Below are 17,750 nucleotides of genomic sequence, written 5' to 3' on the forward strand. Positions count from 1 at the left end.
CAGCCGGGGGCTCGGCCTCGGTCCTGGCGCTGCACCGGCCCCGCTGTCCTGTCTCTGGCCCTCAGCTTCTCCTTCAGGGCGAGTGGACGCACGGGGCCGAGGCGGGCCTTCCTCGGGCGAGGCTGAGCGCTCTGCCGTGCGACCCTCCGAGGGCGACAGGGGGCGCCCCCGGCCCACGGGAACGCGCTCCGCCGCGGGACAAAGACGGAGCGCGGCAGCCAGGCGCGGCTCTGACCGCGGCCACCGCGCAGTCCTGTGAGCCCGGCCCAGGTGAGCGCGGCCCAGGTAGCGCGGCCCAGGTGGCGCAGCCCAGCGCACGCCCACCCCTGCCCCCGCCGGCCCAGCTTCGCCGCAGCCCCTCCCTGGTCTCTCTCCGCCTCTCCCCACATTCCGCCCGTCCCCCAGTCCTCTGCATCCGTCTCTCCTCTCCACCCCGGGGCCGGTCCCGAACTCCTTCCCAGTCGCCCTGCCTACCTCCTGTCTCTTGTCCTGTCTGTGGCTCTGACTCAAATAGGGCTGGCCTTGTCTCTTTGTGCCCCAAGGGTCTCTGGTTGCCCTCTTTTCCAGGGAGGGGGCCCTGAGGTCTCTTTAGCAGTGGGGGGCGGGGGCAGGAGCACAGCATCAGCCTCGCCTCCCACCACCTCCGTCTCAGGCATCACAGCCTCGGAGCCGCGCCCTGGTTGCCCAAGACAGTCTTCGTGAAAGCACTGGCCCTTACTTGGATGTCCCCCCTCCTCCCACCAAGTCCTGGAATTGCCTGGGAACGGGGTGAGAGGCTGGGAGCCAAGGAACACCTGGCTCACTCTTTGCCAGGTTCTAAGACACAGAATCTGGGCTGAAGCCGCTCTGGGCCGGGGTGGGGCCCGCTTCTGCTCTCGCCTCCAAGCCCACCTGCCTGAGCGTCTTCCCTTCCCGTCCCCAGTTCTCCACCCGAACCATCAAAGTGTGGGGCTCCATGACACCTTCCACATCTGATCATCCAGATTCTAACGAGATGGACCTAAAATCCCACATTCCCGCTTCCCACCTCTCAAAAGCAGGTGCTGCCCCCAGTGCTCCAGACAACATAGTGGGGTAGGTGTCAGCGTGCCTGTTTTACAGATGAGGAAGACTGAGGCCCAGAGACCCAAAGGAGCTGGTGCCGGCACAGCCAGCTGGACAGCCTGGGCACTCTCCCTGATGAAGGGCAGGAGGGACCGCAGAAGCACTGAGGAGGCCCCTCCCCTGCTGGGCCCTGCAGGATTCCACACCTGAGAAGCCTTCCTTGCAGCTGGGTGAAAGGTGACACACTGTCAGCAGGGGTCCCTGAAAAGCTGATGCTAAGATGATGGAGTTGGAATTGCAAGGGGCTTACTGCCAGGAAGCCTGTGAAAGATAAGGGAGGAGGCGGCAGGAGTGGGTAAGGAGCCGCAGGCCTTGGTGCAGGTCTGAGTCTTCTGGAAAGAGAGAGGGTAGGAAGAGCCCTGGCCTACAGCACAGCTCCGAAAGGGTCTGGCCAGCCCATGGAGAGTGCTTGGTAGACTGTCCACGGAAGTACCCTCTCCTGAGCAGGAACAGCCAGGCCTGGCACCACTCCACCTTCGGTTTTGGCTAATGAGGAGCCTGGCCTCGGCTTCCTTGAGCAAGCACCGAAGGAGTGAAGGTGTGAGTTGTATGGGTATTTGGGGGAAAGCATTACAGACAGAGGCACAGCATGTGCCAGGGTCCTGAGGCAGGAGCGTGCCTGCCATCTTCCAGGAACAGCAAGGAGACACTGTGTTAGGAACAGAGTGAGCAAAGGGAGAGGACCAGCCATGAAGGCAGAGATTCTGATGGGGTCAGGTCACGCAGGGCCTTCTGAGTCAGAGGAAGACCTCAGCTTTTCCTCAGGGTGACGTGGGGCCCTCTGGGTTTTGAGTAGAGGGTCAGTGAGCTCTGACTCATATATATATATTTTTAATTTATTTATTATTTATTTATTTTTGGCTGCATTGGGTCTTCGTTGCTGTGTGCGGGCTTTCTCCAGTTGCGGCGAGCAGGGGCTACTCTTCGTTGCGGTGCACGGGCTTCTCATGGTGGTGGCTTCTCTTGTTGCGGAGCACGGGCTCTAGGCGCACAGGCTTCAGTAGTTGTGGCTCACAGGCTTCAGTAGTTGTGGCTCGTGGGCTCTAGAGCGCAGGCTCAGTAGTTGTGGCGCACGGGCTTAGTTGCTCCGCGGCACGTGGGATCTTCCCGGACCAGGGCTCGAACCCGTGTCCCCTGCATTGGCATGTGGATTCTTAACCACTGTGCCACCAGGGAAGTCCCCTGACTCATATTTTAAAAGGATCATTGTGGCTCCTGTGCTAAGAGTTGACTGTAGGGGCTTCCAGGGCAGGACTGGGGGATGCAGCCAGGAGGCTGCTGCAATAGCACAGGTGAGAGGAGATGGGGGCTTGTCCAGGTGGTAGCAGTCGGGGTGGGCGGAGGGGCCACCTTCGGGATAAGACCCATTAGTGGAACCATTAGGTTTGCAGATTCGGCTCCTCACTGTGTGAGGCTGTGACGTTTGCCTGTTGTGTTGTGGAACAGAGATTTGCAGCCTCCCTCCCCTCTCCCTCGCTGGTCTGGCGCTCACCCCCCCTAGTTTCATCTTCTCCATCTTAAGCCATCTTGTTGATTGAACTGTTAATGGCCCAGGAAGACGTGGCCCTTGTCAGAGCCTCGACTCAGCCCGTTTGCTGAATGACTGACTATACCTGCCAAGAGCCCACCTCTGCTCGGGAGGGAATGGCCTGGCCCCGCCCACCTGAGTGGGCACGTGGGCGTGGATGGCCATGTTATCCAACCTGGGCCAAGAAGGCCCGCGGGCTTTGGCTGGGAGCACAGGCATGCAGGGGCCGGTGTGTGCCACAGGGAGCGGGGGTGTGGACACGCTGGCGCTCAGGCCCTGTCCAGAGGCCCTCACATTACATTTTTACATCAGAAAACGTGCTGGGGCCGAGCCAGCCACTGTCTTGTGCTTGCTGGTCTATGCCTTGCAGCCTTTTTGGTGCAGAGAGCAGCCCTGGGCGTCACACAGCACACACATCCAGTCATTAGGCCCCGAACCAAGAGTGCATGGTCAAGCCTGCTGGTCACATCGGTAGATGCAGAGTCAGAAACGCAGAGAGGGTCGGTAGCTCACCAGGCTTGTCCAGCAAGGGCGGGGTCTCGCTGGGCTTTGAACTGATAGCTGTCTGAGTTCAGAAACAATGCTCCAGCCACTGGCAGTGGCTTTCCTCCAAGCACCTTTCCTCAAAGAGGCTGCGGGGCATGTCTGACCGGCCAGGGCTGGGGCCCCTGCGAGCCGCCTCGTCTGCCCGGCCAGGCACTCTCCTGGCTCTGGCCCTTGGACGACAGCACTTGGCCCCCGCATCTCTCAGCTCCGCTGCCACAGATGGCTGCTCAGTGGGGGCTGTGCCACCGTCCTGGTTTCCGAGGGACGGATCTCCAGCCTCAGAGGAGGGTCTCTGCAGGCCCCTTGTCCAGAACAAGGCCCCCTGGCAGGCGGCACTTGCAAACACGGCAGCCCTGCAGGGCAGCCAGCACCCCAGATGGCCTGAGTGTTGATACGCAGAAGGAATGCATGGCTTTTGTTCTCCGGATCAACCAGCTGCTGCACGGAGGCCACGTGGGCCCGCGGGCATCAGCCTTGGATCTGCCGCCTAGGCTTGGACGCCCTTCAGTAAGTCACTTAACCTCTCTGGGCCCCTGCACTTCATCTGTGGAGTGAGGGAGGGGTTTGGCTGCACAGCTCAGAGATGAGCTCCTGGCTGACATTCTGACGCCAGCCTCGCACTCATGTCGGTTTCACTGGCCCTCTTGAATATATACATAAATATTCTTTCTACTACCACATCAGAGTGAATAGCGACACTTGGCAATTAATGCATTTTCCCCCCAAGACTCAACTCTTCACAAAGTTTCAAGTGCCTGACTTTCATTTCGAATAGGTGGCTGTCAGGAGGAGCTGCACGGCTCCTAAAGAGACTCACAGACGTTGTAATTAAAGACGCCAGTCTTGACGGGTAGCAGGAGAGGAGGGGGATGTGACGGTGAGAGTGGAGAAGGGAGGGGGTCCGGGGCCCAGCAGGATGAGAGCACAGAGAGGTGTCCCCGCCGCGTGGAGAGCTTGGTGTCAGCGTTGTGCCCAGAGGGCCACTGCTGATAACGGTGGTGACAAGGCTGAGGTCGGTGCCTGACGGTTGACAAGGCACTTTGACGACCTCTCTCAGGATCCTGCAATCTTCCAGAAAGGCAGGTTTTATTAATCCCATTTTGCAGGTGGGAAAACTAAGACCAAGGGTCAGAGCCCTTATTTTGGCTACAAACTGATACTCTACACCACAGACTGAGAATCTCCCTGACCCAGGCTGAGCCCAGTTAAATTGCAGCAGGTCCACTCCCAGGGTCTGAGGTGGATGGACGCCAGGGATGCGGGTGACCCAGAGCAAACCCCTCTCTGCAGGAGGCAGAGCTCAGGGCTCCCGGCCATCGGCCATGGCCTTACGGGAGGAGGCCCTGAGGGGTGGCTGGGGGCACCCCGGCCCGTCCAGGCTCAACCCAGGGAGCACGTGTGTGAACTCTGGAGCAGAGCTGAGGGACGCCCCTCCTAAGGGGCTTCTATGTCCAGGTGCACACGGTGTGCAGAGCGGCGGTGGCCTCCCTAGCCGGTGCTTTTCCCCACGGACACGTGCCCCTCCTGCCACCTCAGGTGGGTCTGGGGGGACCTGCCGTCTGCCGGCGGCTGGTCCCTGAGGGCTGGCTGTCTGAGTGCCTGGCGTGGCCTGGCCTGCCTGTGTCAGCTAGGTGGGTTCCGGCGCCTCACCCGCGCCCCCGGGCCTCTGGATGAGGTGCGGGATCACGTGGCCAAGGAGGAGCTCTGCACGGATGGGCTTCCTCCTCTTCCCTGTGACTCTGGCCTCTGCCGTCGGGCCGGTGGGCTCCCCTCCTCCCCCGTCATGGGCTCCCCCTCTGCCAGGCACCTCATTAGCAGAGTCTCTGTAAATAATGCCAGCCAGTTAGAGATACAGCGAGGTAGCTCATTAAAGCGCTCTGCTCAGCTCCCTTCCCAATTAGTGCTGCCGCGGTGCAGCCGCCAGGACCGCGTGTGACAGGGCGCCCTTGGCGTGCTGTGGGCCCATCACCCCGGGGGGCAGTATCGGCAGCCCTGGGACTTGAGAAGGCAGCACACCTCTCCCCACCCTGCAGCCGGCTGGTTGGGGGGGCCCGCTAAGAGAAGTGGGGGAGGTGCAGGCGCCAGTGCCCACGGGGCTTGGGGGCACAGGGCGTAGCCACCCCAGGTACCCACAGTGGACCCAGACGGCCGTTTGTTTCGGCTGGAGGGTCTGTCCCCCGCGTTGGACACTTCTATGGTCCATTTGCCAGCATTCTTGGACCCAGGTTTACACTCCAGATTGCTCTATCGAAGCTTACCTGTCCCATGTCCCTTCTCCTCAAAGTTTTCTTCTTACCTTATTTCATGGGACCTCAAACTTTTCACAGAAGCTTCTGGGGACAACACTCTTCTCCTTGGGTGCTGAAGTCATTGGTGACAACAATGGAGGGAACTTCGAGCTGGAAAGGAGGAGAAGAATGAGCTGGAGGAGGCCGTGAAAGGCAGGGTGATGGCGTTCCCAGGACTAGCCTTACCAGACTGCAGTTTTCTCCACTTTTTAATTTTTTTAACACATGAAGAAACAGACTGGGAGAGGCTCAGCCATTTGCTCCAGATCACACAGCTGGTGGTCTAGAGCTTGTCTTGGGATCTGATCACCTCAGTGTGGCTTAGCAGTGCAGCAGGTTAATGGGAGCAGAGAGACCCTCCAGGGCCCCCCGCTGCCCTTCGGTAGGTGAGCACAGCTGACCCCTGTTCCATCCTTTCCCCAGTGAGGTTTCGCTACACCTGACCACACTTCCTTCTGTTTCACGTTGGGAAGGAAGCTGCTCCCAATTTCTTTCCCTCTTGCTGAATCGATAGCTTAGCTGGGCAAGGCAGAAAATGAAATTTACATTCAATGGTTTCCATGGCAACCACAGTGCTGGACCAGCTTCTCTTGCTCTTGGGGCACCGTGCAGGTATCGAAGTCTCAGCTCCCCGAGAATGTGGCAGGGGGTTAAACAGAACTGGAAGGGACTTGGGTCCCCCAACCATCTCTTTCTCTGGCTGTGTGTTGTGTGGGGGAAGGGACAGGAACCCTCCTTTTTTCCAGCATATCAGAGGAGCAAATCGCTCGCACCCCATCCTCAGCATCACCATGGCTCACATTCTTAAAGCTCTGCTCCGTGCCAGGCTTTGTGCTCAGTGCTGAAGCATTATTTCCTTTCATCTTTGCTTCAGTCCCACGAGGTAGGTACTGTGGTTATCCCACTTTAGAGATGAGGAAATGGAGCTGAGGGAGTATTATAAACCTTGCTCAGAGGGTCAGAGCTCACATCTGCTTGATCCCGGAACTGTGGTCTCAAGCATTCCGCAAGAGGAGAATGAATTCAGAGCTCGCTCCAGGGAACCAGGAGGGAACCAGCTCCCTTTCTGCCCCCCAGCCCTGTGGTCTACAGAGAGGGCTGGAGCACCCAGGTTGAGAGCACAGGTCTGCAGCCTGGCAGCTCAGATGTCCTCACACATCTAGTGTGGGCCTGGTCCTCAGCCCTGAACGAGGGATTAAACACAGTGTCTACTTCCCAGGGGTGTTGATTGCATTAAAGGAGATAAAACCCTGCAAGCGCTCGGGCCGTGCCGGGCCCGGGGTCCATCCTCAGTGTAACTCTCCTACTTGCAGCTAGGGCGGGAGGCAGCCATCAGCACACGTGTCCGTGTTTTCCTGAGGACGGGAAAAGCCCGGGCGTCGGAGCCCAAGGGAGGTAATCAGCGGGGCTTCCTGGAGGAGGCAGACGCTGAGGCCGAGTACGGCAGGGAGGAGTGAGGGCGTCAGGTACTAGCCGTTCTGCCCACTCGGCACCTGTTCCTCTCCCAGCTCCCCGCTCAGACCCCTTCTCTTCTGCCCTCAGTCTGTGCGCAGAGGGGCTGCCTCTGCCCCGGCCCACCACCTAGGCATGGGCACGTGACTTGGTCCCAGCCAATGAGACACTGGCATCTCCCAGCTATAGGGATTGGTTGGGAGGTGGGCACATGGCTCAAGCAGAGCCAATCAGAGTCAAGGCATGTCAGACCTGAGGGTTTTGCTGGGCCGTGGGGGAAAAGACCGCTTCCCTCCGCTGGGCAGGCGGTGCTTAGGTTGCTAGCATGCAAGCCTGAAGCTGCCAGGGGCGTCTCCGCCCCCAAGAGGGGAGAGCCTGCGTGAGAGTGAAGCTAACACAGAGCAAAGTGTAGCTTAGAAGTGGCAAGAGTGGGATTCCTGGCAGTGTTCCTGGATCCAGCTGTGCCTGAAGCCCCCAGGCTGTTCTGGTACATGAGCCAATAGATGTTCTGGTACATGAGCCAATGCCTCTCACAATCAGGAGAGCCCTCCTTAGATACAAAAGGAGTGGCAGCAATGGGCTGAGAGGGTGGCAGGCGCCAGGTCACAGAGTCCTAAATGCCTTACTGGGCAACTCAAACTTGCAGGTGGTGGGAACCCTTGATGATAAGCAGAGAACCGATATGATCAGTCCAGGCTCCTGAAAGACCCTCTGAGGAATTATCTGGTCCAGTGTCCGTAGTGCCCTCGTTGAGAAATGCTGATTTAAGCTGCCTAGGGGTTTCACATGTAGCAAATGAGATTACAGGACATACTGCCTGAATGTCTACTTACACTAAAAAAGCATTTATTGTTTACCTGAAATTCAGACATAAGTGAGAATCCTGTATTTATCTGGCAGCCCTAACCCACCTCCCACTGACGGAGACGTGGGTTGTTCCCGTCCTTCCTATTACACACAGGGTACAAACAGTGAAAGTTGTTGCATATCTCATTTTGTTCGTGTGCAAGGATGCCTATAGGATGAGTTCCTCAAAGTGGAATTATTGGGTCAACGATGGAATTTGTAATTTTGATGGATTCTGCCAGTTTCCTTTCATTAGGGTGGCGTCACTTTACACTCCCACCAGTGATGTGCGAGGGTGCTTGTTTCCCCACAGCTTTGCCAACAGAGTGTATTACCAAACTTTGGGATTTTTGCCATATTGGTTGGTGGGAAATGTGACTAGAAAACTTTCAAAGCGTTGTGAGCAAATTCAGGTGGAAGATGCAAATAAGGAAAATTTGCCAGATTCAGCCCCTGACAAACCAGTTTGCTGTTTCCACTGTATGCCTGTTGTGTCCAACACTCTCTACAGCTGTGTGAAGTGAAACTTCCAGCCCAGAGAGGTTAAGTAACCTGCCCAAGGTCACACAGCTGGTGAGGGGTGGAGCAAGTCTATGATCTTCCAACCATGGTCATGCTGAGGTGGACCAGGACGGGCGTGGCAAGCTCATCCTCTCCTCCCAAGTCTCTCCTGAAGCTCCCTCTTGTCGCATTTTTGATCACCCATCCAGCTGGGCCACTTGTCTGATGCATATGGCGTTAGCAGCAGCTCTGGCCCAAAAGGGAGTGTAGAGGGCCTTGTTGAAGGCTGGACAGTCTTGTTTGACTCAGCTAATTGGTTAAATGGATTTTTCTACATGTGCAGCATTGAGCTTTCTGCTTTAATAAGGCATAATATTAATTTTAATTAAATCTCTGAAGGCCTGGCCAAATATTTCCATTTTCCGAGCATGTCCCTTGATCACGGAGCTTATATTGCCTTGAGACAAGATCGCTGGGAGGAGCCACCCTCCCTCTGCCTCTGCCTCCTGCTCTGAGTGCAGGGAAACGGACGGGGCCGGGGCCCTCAGGAGGGAAGCGGGAGGAACTCAGGAATGCAGGCCCTACTGTGTGCCAGGCACTGCGCTTGGGACTTTCCACACGTTGTTTAATCCAAGAACACAACGGACGTTTCCATCCCTGTTTCAGAGCTGTAAACACTGGATCAGAAAATCAAGACATCTGTCGAGGATTTCAAAGCTGCTGAGGTCATGCTGGTGACGTCTGAGGTTTTGGGCCCCCTCGTACCCACTCCTGCCGTCTGGTGACATCACTTTGATGTTCCCGTAGGGACCGCCCTGCCCCCCTCAGTACAATTCTGGCTGAGCTGACGGAGCCCTGACCGTTCAGGGCACTTTATCCCTCGGCCACAGAGACTGGATTAGGAAGGGCGTGGGACCCACACCTGCCCCCGAGGTTTGATTCTGGGCCTGTGATTGCAAGAGCTGGGAAAACATCGCTCTTCCTACTGAGTCTGGAACTGGCAGAGCTGCCCCATGGAGAGACGCCGGCACTGGGAAACCGGAGCCAAGGGGTGGAGCAGCCGGGAGAAGACGGACACGATGCACGGGGTGGTCTGAAGGGAGACCCCCTTGCCCCTCGGAGTTATTTAAACCTCCTGTTCCCCCTCTCACCCCGCCCCCATCCCACGTCACAGAAACCACTGTGAGTCACTTAAACACAGAGCGGTTTCCACTCCAGCTCCAGCTGAACAGGTGGCGCACCATGAAAAAGACCCTTCTGGTCAGAGGACCATCTCAGATCTGGCTTCCTGCCTGCCCGGCTCTGACCTGTCTCCCTGAGGTGGCCCAGCTCCTCGTGCCCTCTGACCACCTGCGGGGCCCTGGCCGCCTCTTCGGCCCTTCAGCTGCTGTTCTGGCCCTTGGTCCCGGACGCCCTGGGGCCCCGGCCTCTCACCCGGGGGCTGGAGTGCACTCTGGTGTCGAGCCCAGACCCACGGCTAGGGGAGGGTCCAGCTGCCCAGAGACCTCAACGGTAAGACAAGATCCAACCGCACGCAGGGTGTGTGAACACACACACACACACACACACACACACGTCCCCTATGCAGCCATTTGTGCGGTAGCTGCGGGGACGGGTCTGGGGGTCACACTCAGAAACATGCGGTAACGGATTGCTGGGGGGGGGCGGGGGGGTTGTCTTTGCTGGCAGAATATCTTCCTGAATAACCTGAGTTTTCTTAAAATGAGCAAATTGGAAAAATATGTATTCATCATTTTCTTGTTTAAAAATTAACTGTAAATGTAATACATATGAACGATTGCAAAAAAAATTATAAAAAATTTCAAGCAAAATATAATCAATACTCCCCAGGGAGAATGGGAGCACTCATTTTCCCACAGCCTTTCCAATTCCAGATACCATCAACTCTTAAAATTTTTACCAATCTAATGGGCAAAACCTGAAATTAGATTTTTTATTTAACCTGTAGTTTCTTGATTAGTGAGACTGAGATTCTTTTGACTTGTTTATGGGTGTTTGTTTGCCTCTGTGTGTGAATTTCCTGCTTACATTCTTTGCCATTGTTTCCACTGAGTTGTTTGTCTTTTGCTTATTATGTCAGGGGCTCTTTATCTTTGTGAATATTAGTGCTTTTCCTGCAATAAATGCTGTAAGTGTCCTCTCCCGGCTGTCAATTGTGTTTGAAATCTGTTTATGGTGTCGTTTTCCCATACAGACCTTTCTGTTGTATGTGCTCAAAAGGGCTCCTTTATGGCGCCTCCGTCTTTGGTTTTACTTGGAAAGACTTTCCCCCCCCCAAGTTCAGAAGTTTATGCCACATTTTTTCCCTTGTGCTTTTATAGATTCTTTATGTTCAGAATTTTGATCTCCCTGAAATTTATCGTTGTGTGGCTGTGAAATGGATTGCCCATTTTACTGTGTCCAAGATTCCCGTTTCTTCACCAGACTGTTTCTGAACTTTCTGTGCTGTTTCATTGCTACTGTTGTTGCTATCATTACTATTATTAATTTGGGGGCTATTCTTGTGCCCTCCACACGAGGCTGAGGAATCAGTTTGTCAAGCTCTTCAGAAAAACTCTGTTGGGTTTTTGATTGCTGTTACATTGAATTAATTTATTGGTGACTATGTTTATTTACTGGACACCAGAAGTAAGACATTCAGTTAATTATTGCTCCTCATTTCATGGCCTACTAACATCATCCACGCCATGTCTACTTCTTATTTTATATTAATTATTTTTGCCTTTTCCCCCTGATCCCCACACCTATATAAACCCCTACTGATTTGTTAGATACGTGTCTTTGGATAGTTATTGATCCTTATAAAATATTTAGTATTGTTTTGTATCAAAGTATCAATAGTATAGCTTTTCCTAATCATCCTGATGTTTTAAGGTACGTCCACGCAGCTGTCTGTCTATTAAATTCCCCGCTTCTAGCAGCTGCGCAGTACTGTATTTCTTCCGCAGCATCTATCCCAGTTTTCTTAGGCAGCCCCCTGGTGATGGGCCCCAAGGATGCCTCCAAGCCCTCTGATTCCATAGACACCGCTGGGGTCAGCCTCCTCACGTGGCCTTCTGTGGACGTCTGCGCACGTCTCTCGAGGCTCTGCGGCCAGCAGCGGCCTTGCTGCATCACCTAACTTCCGCTGAGCGCTGTCTGACCGCTCTGCAGACTGGCTGTGCCCGCTTTTACTCCCAACCAGCGTCTGGGTCTTTCTGACTCCCTGAGTCTTTGCCAATGTGGATATTTTCTGACCTGCTAATTTTTGCCTCTGTGGTGGGGTAACTGAATGTGCATTTTCTGATTACGAATGAAGTCAAGCACCTCTCCACATGTCCTTGACAGCGATTTGGCTTCCTCTGCTATGAGTTGTCCAATCATATCCTTTTGCAGTGAGATTGGTTATTTCGTGGTTAATTTGTAGGAGTTCCTTGCATATTCTTGGGTCTCAGCTATTCCTCAGCTGTCACTCGGCAGTATCTCTGACTATGTGTCTTTATTGGACAAAAGTGCTTGCTTGTGATGGGGGCGAATCCCTCGATGTCCTTACCTTATGATTTGTGTTTTATGTCTTGTTTAAGAACTCTTCATCCTTAGACCACAACTGTATTCTCCATCTTCCGTATTGAGGTTCACCCTCGTAAATGATCAATTTGTATTTCACACATGAAGTTCCCCTGAGCCCATGGTCCAAGGTAGGGACTCAACTTTATTTTGCTACGTGTAACGAGCCCTTTCCCCAGTGCTGTCCTCTCTCCTACACAGAGCAGAGGTGTTTGGCAGGCCTCCTGGACTGATTTCTGATCTGGAAGCGAATACATCTCACATGTTTGTGTATAAAGGGTGGTGGCCTGTGGGCCTGGGTGTACAGCCTTTATCAGGCTGAGGAAACTCCCATCTAGTAATTCTTTTCTTGGAGTCCTTATCACGCATAAATAGGTATTGAACCTTAATAAATGCCACTTCTCTGTCTATTGAGATAACCATGTGACTTTCCCCTTAGGCTATTAAAGGGTGGCTTGCATCGATAGATTTTCTCGTGTTAAACCATCCTTTCATTCCTTGTATAAATACTATTAGGTACGTTATGTCGTAAAGTGAATCGTTCACTGAGGTGTACCTTGCATACAGAAGAGAGACGGGATAGTAAGTGAGCACAATTCTTGATCAAGAGACAGAACATGACCGTCTGCCCAGAAGACCACCCAAGAGTAACCATCTTTCTTTCCAGCACGACTGATGGCTTTGCCTGCTTGTAAATTGTATAGAAATGGAATCATAGGATAGACTAAAATACGTTTTTAAATTAAAATACGTTTTCAGATACACGGTTGGGTTTGATTAGCAAATACTAGATTTAGAATCTTTGCATCTGCGTTCGTAGGTGACATGTCTCTGTGAATTTCTTTACTTGTCCTGACCCTTTCCAATTTTGGAACCCGTATTCTTCTCACTGTGTAAGATGACTAGGGCAGCTTTCTCTCTTTCCTTAGTTTTGGGAACAACTTGTCGATTATAGGGATCTTCTGTTCCTTGAAAGTTTGGTTGAACTCACTTGTGAAATGATTTTGGCCTGAAGTTTTTGGGAAAGTATGTATTTGATATTATTTTAGGTTCTTTAATGGTTATTGATCTATTTACATCTTCTATTTCTTCTTGCTCCGATGCTGGCATTTTATACTTTGCCAGAAATTTATCTATTTTGTCCAGGTTTTCAAATTTGTCAGACATACAGCTGTTCATAATATTCATTTACTTGGAAATTTTTCTTATGTCTGTAGTCATTTTCTCTTTTTTGGTCTATATTTTATTTATTTGCAATTTTCTCCTCTTTTCAGAGATGGGAGAATTTTGAGAAGCTATCCTTTTGTTCCTGATTTTGCTTTATTACATTATTGTTAGAGACTGGTTCATATGATATTGATTTTTTAAAAATTTAGACAGGCTTCATTGGTGCTTTAATACATTGTTGATTTTGTGAATGTTCTGTATGTGCTCAAAAATCACACATTTTCTCTTTATGGGGTGGAACGTTTCACATAGATTAGCTTATGCTTGTTGTTTGACCTATTCATGCTTGTGAGAGAGTTAAAATATTCAACCACAGTTTTGGAGTTATCTATATTTTTCCAGAGTTCTTTCACTTGTTATACATTTTTGAGGCAGTATTTTAGGTGAACATATGCTCATTATTAGTATTATATATTCTCAATCCATTGTTTTTTAACAAAATAAAATGCCCTCTTTTGTCCCTTAGGAAGTTTTTGCCTTGGGTCCTCTTTTTTCCCCTTTCTGATATTAAAGTTCTGTGCTGACTTTCATTCCTTATTTGCCTCTTTCTATTGTCATCCCTTTTATTTCCATCTTTTTAAGTGTGTCTCTGGTATAATCCACATTACTCGAGTCTTTAAAAAAAAAAATTCCTCTAAGACTCTGTGTCTTCTGTTTGGTGCAATTACCCTATTTATACTTAGTTTAATCCCAGTTACATTAGGATCTATTTCTCCCAAATTCCTTTTTGTTTTCTGTTTATCATATATCTTTTATTTTAAAAATTTTGCCATATTTCAACAGATAGACCATATTTTGTGCTGTTGGTTTGAAAGTTGGGCATTCTGTTTAAATATTTTAGTGCTTCCCCCAACATGTAGACTTTTACTTAGAAGTGTTTTTACCCAGTGCTGTACATTCTCGGTCAGAGCAGCTTATGCTTCCAGAGGGAATGAACTTGGCAGGGGTGGGGGCGTCACGGGAGCCACCATCACGGGGAACTCGAGGACCAGCTCAGGTAAACAGGTGGCCGCCAGCAATTCCTTCTCTGCTGAACCTGTTGCTGTCCCTCGAAGCACCAGGGGTGGGGTCAGTTCCCTCCCTCTGAATCTGGGCTCCACCCTATTAATATTATATTTAGATTTTTGGAAAATTTTTAACATGTGATATGGGTTTACATAGTTCTATTTTTTATATATTCTCGCCTAGTTCTCTTAGAAAGAGGTGGAAAGGTTTCCACCTACCTCCATGCTCTTAAATTGGAAACATTTTTTTAACTTTCTTTTATGAACTACTTTTCAGTTAAAAGGTAAATCAAAAGGAAGATAAAAATTACTTTAAAATGAGCAATGAGAATATAATATGTCAAAATTTATGTCCTGTTGAGAATCAAAGCACATGTTTATTTTAGAACAAAAATGCATTTACTTGGAAACCAAAATGGCTTAAAGTCACTAAAAGTTAGCTGAGAGTTCCCCAAGACCACTTTAATTTTTTTTAACTCTAGGGATGAACATATAAATATACATGTAAATTTAAAAAACGGGCCTGAAAAATACTTTCCAGACTACTCACAGAGATTAGTCCTAAGTAGGAAAATGCAGTTGGAGAGAAAGGGAGTAATTACAAAGGGACACCTTTCTTTATGTTTGATTCTATAAACTTCTGTATTGATTGACTCTTTTACAGGGAGAATATATTTCTCTATTGCCTTTGCTTTGTAAGACCAATTTTTTAAAAATTAAAAAGATCATGCCAAACACATTTGTCAAACACAATGCAAATAAAGCTGGAAATTAACAAAAGGGTAACATCCCCAAATCTATCCACTTGGAAATTTAAAAACAAATCTAACTAACGTGAATTAAACAATAAATCAAAACTGCATTACCAACTATTTAGAAATGAACAGTAATAAAGGCACTGCTTATAAAAACCCACAGGATACCGCCCAAGACATGTGTACTTCGAGGACAATGAAAAGCTTTAAATGCGGTCATTAGAAAAGAGGAACATTGAAAAGATAAGGAAACTGAGCACTTGCCTCAAGAAGCTGGAAATGAACATCAGAATAAATTTAAAGAAAGCAGACAGAAGAAATTAATGAAATAAAATAAAACAATAGTAGATCTGGGCTATAAAAATGAAAGATAATTCTTTGAAAAAAATTGATAAACTAGACAAAACTAGCAAGACTAATCAGGAAAGCACACCACTAACCATAAAAATGACGAAAGGGCGTTACAGATACACAGATATGTTAAGAAATTATAGGAAAATGCAAATTTTTTTGCCAATAAATTTGACAATCTAATGTAAGGTGAACAATTTTTAGGAAAAACCATGCACACAGAAAACAGCAGACACTGCCAGCTGGCTCATGCCCTTACCCCAGTCCTTCCAGCCGGCCTGTCTCCACTGCATGGGGAAAGCTGGAGACTGCATTTCCACGCGCCCTTGAGCTGTGGGTGGGCGCATGCCTGGACCCAGCCAGGACTCCAGGGCTGAAAGGGAGGGGTGGGAGCAGGTTCCTGCCGGAGACCAGCTCCTGTGGCAAAGGTGCTCGGTTGCCCTGGGGCCTGGTGGCAGGTGGCGAGGGCCGCGGGGCTTCTGCGAGGAGGGTCTCTTAGAGGGGTTGGGAATTGCGCTGCACTCTTGTCTATGTCCCTCAGCCTCCCAGAAATTCTGGAAGCTCTCCAAACCCTGTAAAATGCAGTTTTCTGCCTTGATTAGCCAGTTGTGGTCTATGACCAGGAACTCTGGCTAATGCACCAAAGTTGATTCAAGAAGAGGGAAGGGAGAAAAAAAAGAAGAAGAAGAAAAGAAAAAAAGAAGGCATTGGGTCCAGATACCTTTATGGGGAAGTTCTCCCAAACCATTAAATCACAGATAAGTCCTATGCCGGAAATCCTGATTTGTGGGTTCACTCTCCCAGTTTTTATATGTTCTTAATGAATTCAAGCTACAGTCCAACTGCAGGCCAGTGCAGTGTAAGGTGACCAAACAGGCTTCTGGACTGGATTTTGCTCCTGGGGGCTACAGTTTGCCCTTCTGAGGTGGTCCAGACCCTCACGGTCAAGATGAGAAAATGGGGCCCAGAGGCTGGGGAAGCCTCACTTGTTCATTCCCTGAGTCCTCCCTCATGCTCAAGCTGTTCTAGGCCTGGAGCAAAACAGACCCCGCAGTCACAGAGATCTGGGGGCGCCCTCCTGGCCGAGCGATGGCCAGTGCAAAGGCCCCGAGGCAGGAGCATGCCTGTCATGCCTGGGAGGCTGCAGTCAGCACCCCGGGAAGAGGAGTCAGAGGAGTGACGTCAGATCTGAGGGAGGGACGGTGGGAGGGAGGCCGCCAGTGCCCAGATGAGGGGCTCGGGCCGGGGGGGGTGGCTGGGGCATGGGGTGGGTCTCCCAGATGTCTAAAGGTAGGGCTGACAGCAGTTGTGGATGGGTTCCACGTCGGGGTCGGGGGGCAGAGGCGTCAAGGGTGGCGCCCCGGAGATGCAGGCCAGGCCCCGAGTGTCCTGGGAGGCCAGGCTTTCCCAGGCCAGGACGGGGTGTGTGTGTTGGGGCAGGGGGTGCCGGGCCACAGGGCTCAGGGCAGAAGGGGACAGTGTGTGGGGAGGGGGAGGTGACGGGTGGATGGCAGAACTGGGAAGGTTTCTGGCCCTGATGATGCCGCTAACTGCATTTCTAAGCACATCTTTTTTTTTTTTTTTTTTTTTTTTTTTAATTCCCGTGATCGGAAGTGCAATTTTGCTGCTATTGAAATACAATGTGCCTTCTCTTTCTTGGTCTCTCTGCTATAATTGTGAACCCCTGGCTCTGTGCCTCGGTGCTGGCCGGCTGGCAGATTCATAATTTCAGGCTGACACCATAGTAACCACTTAGCTTGATTCAAGATTCCAGTGTCATCCCTGGCTACGCCTGGGTAGAACGGGGGGGACGGGGAGGGGGGCCTCTGAAGACGGCTCCCCGCAGCAACAGCAACTATCTCTTCCTCTCCAAGGAAAATGTGCACAGAACGTTTGGCCTGGCCTCTGTGATGACGGGTTGGTTTGGGGAAACTGGGTCTGCTTGTTACTTCTCCTCCCGGCCCCGGGCCCCCAGGTGGTGACAGGGGCAGTGGCAGCTGTGATGACAGAGGTGGGGCCGGCACTGCAGGGATAGCACTCGGCTTGGGGAGACGGGCTCCCGGCACGGCTGCCCGCCTGGCGCCGCACCCCAGCCCGGGGCCCCGCAGGCCGAGGCTCCCCACCGCTCAGCAGGGGCCTGGGGTTGCCCTGCCTTCCAGCCCCTCCAGCGCGGCCTCATGTGGCCTCTGCAGGTGAGACGCCAAAGCCGCTGCCCTAAGCTGTGAGCCCAGCAGCTGCCGTCGCCCACCCTCCCGGCTGGCGCTGGGCCTGCCTCGGCCTCCCCGTCCCTCCTCCGGACACCCCGTGGGCTGTGCCCACCGCTGCCGCTGGGCTGTGCTCCCTGGGCAGCCTGGGACGGACCGCGGCACCACCAGGCCTGTGATTCCTCCCCTGTCTGGGCCTCACTTTGCTCATCTGTGAGATGGAGACCAAGGCAGCCCCTCCTGGCAGGGGTGTGAGGGCCCAGGTCCCCAGGGGACTCCCAGGGCCTCTCTGGACAGCGCGGCCCCCCTGCTTCCCCCAGGGTACGCCTGGCGGGGGCGGGGGGTGCTCCGGGCACCGCAGGTCCAGGCAGGCGCTA

The 17,750-nt window shown here is 52.0% G+C and overlaps 1 long non-coding RNA gene across 1 annotated transcript in view; it reads right to left on the reverse strand.

Annotated features, from left to right (window-relative positions):
• Positions 1-5,487: 5,487 nt before the first annotated feature.
• Positions 5,488-17,750, reverse strand: part of LOC133094871 (uncharacterized) — a 249,813-nt gene continuing 237,550 nt past the window's right edge. Inside the window, exon 4 of the long non-coding RNA XR_009701520.1 lies at positions 5,488-5,577. This is a non-coding gene — a long non-coding RNA (uncharacterized LOC133094871). The remainder of the gene's footprint in view (positions 5,578-17,750) is intronic.

Source organism: Eubalaena glacialis, chromosome 7, assembly GCF_028564815.1.
Source record: "Eubalaena glacialis isolate mEubGla1 chromosome 7, mEubGla1.1.hap2.+ XY, whole genome shotgun sequence".
Lineage (NCBI taxonomy): Eukaryota > Metazoa > Chordata > Mammalia > Artiodactyla > Balaenidae > Eubalaena > Eubalaena glacialis.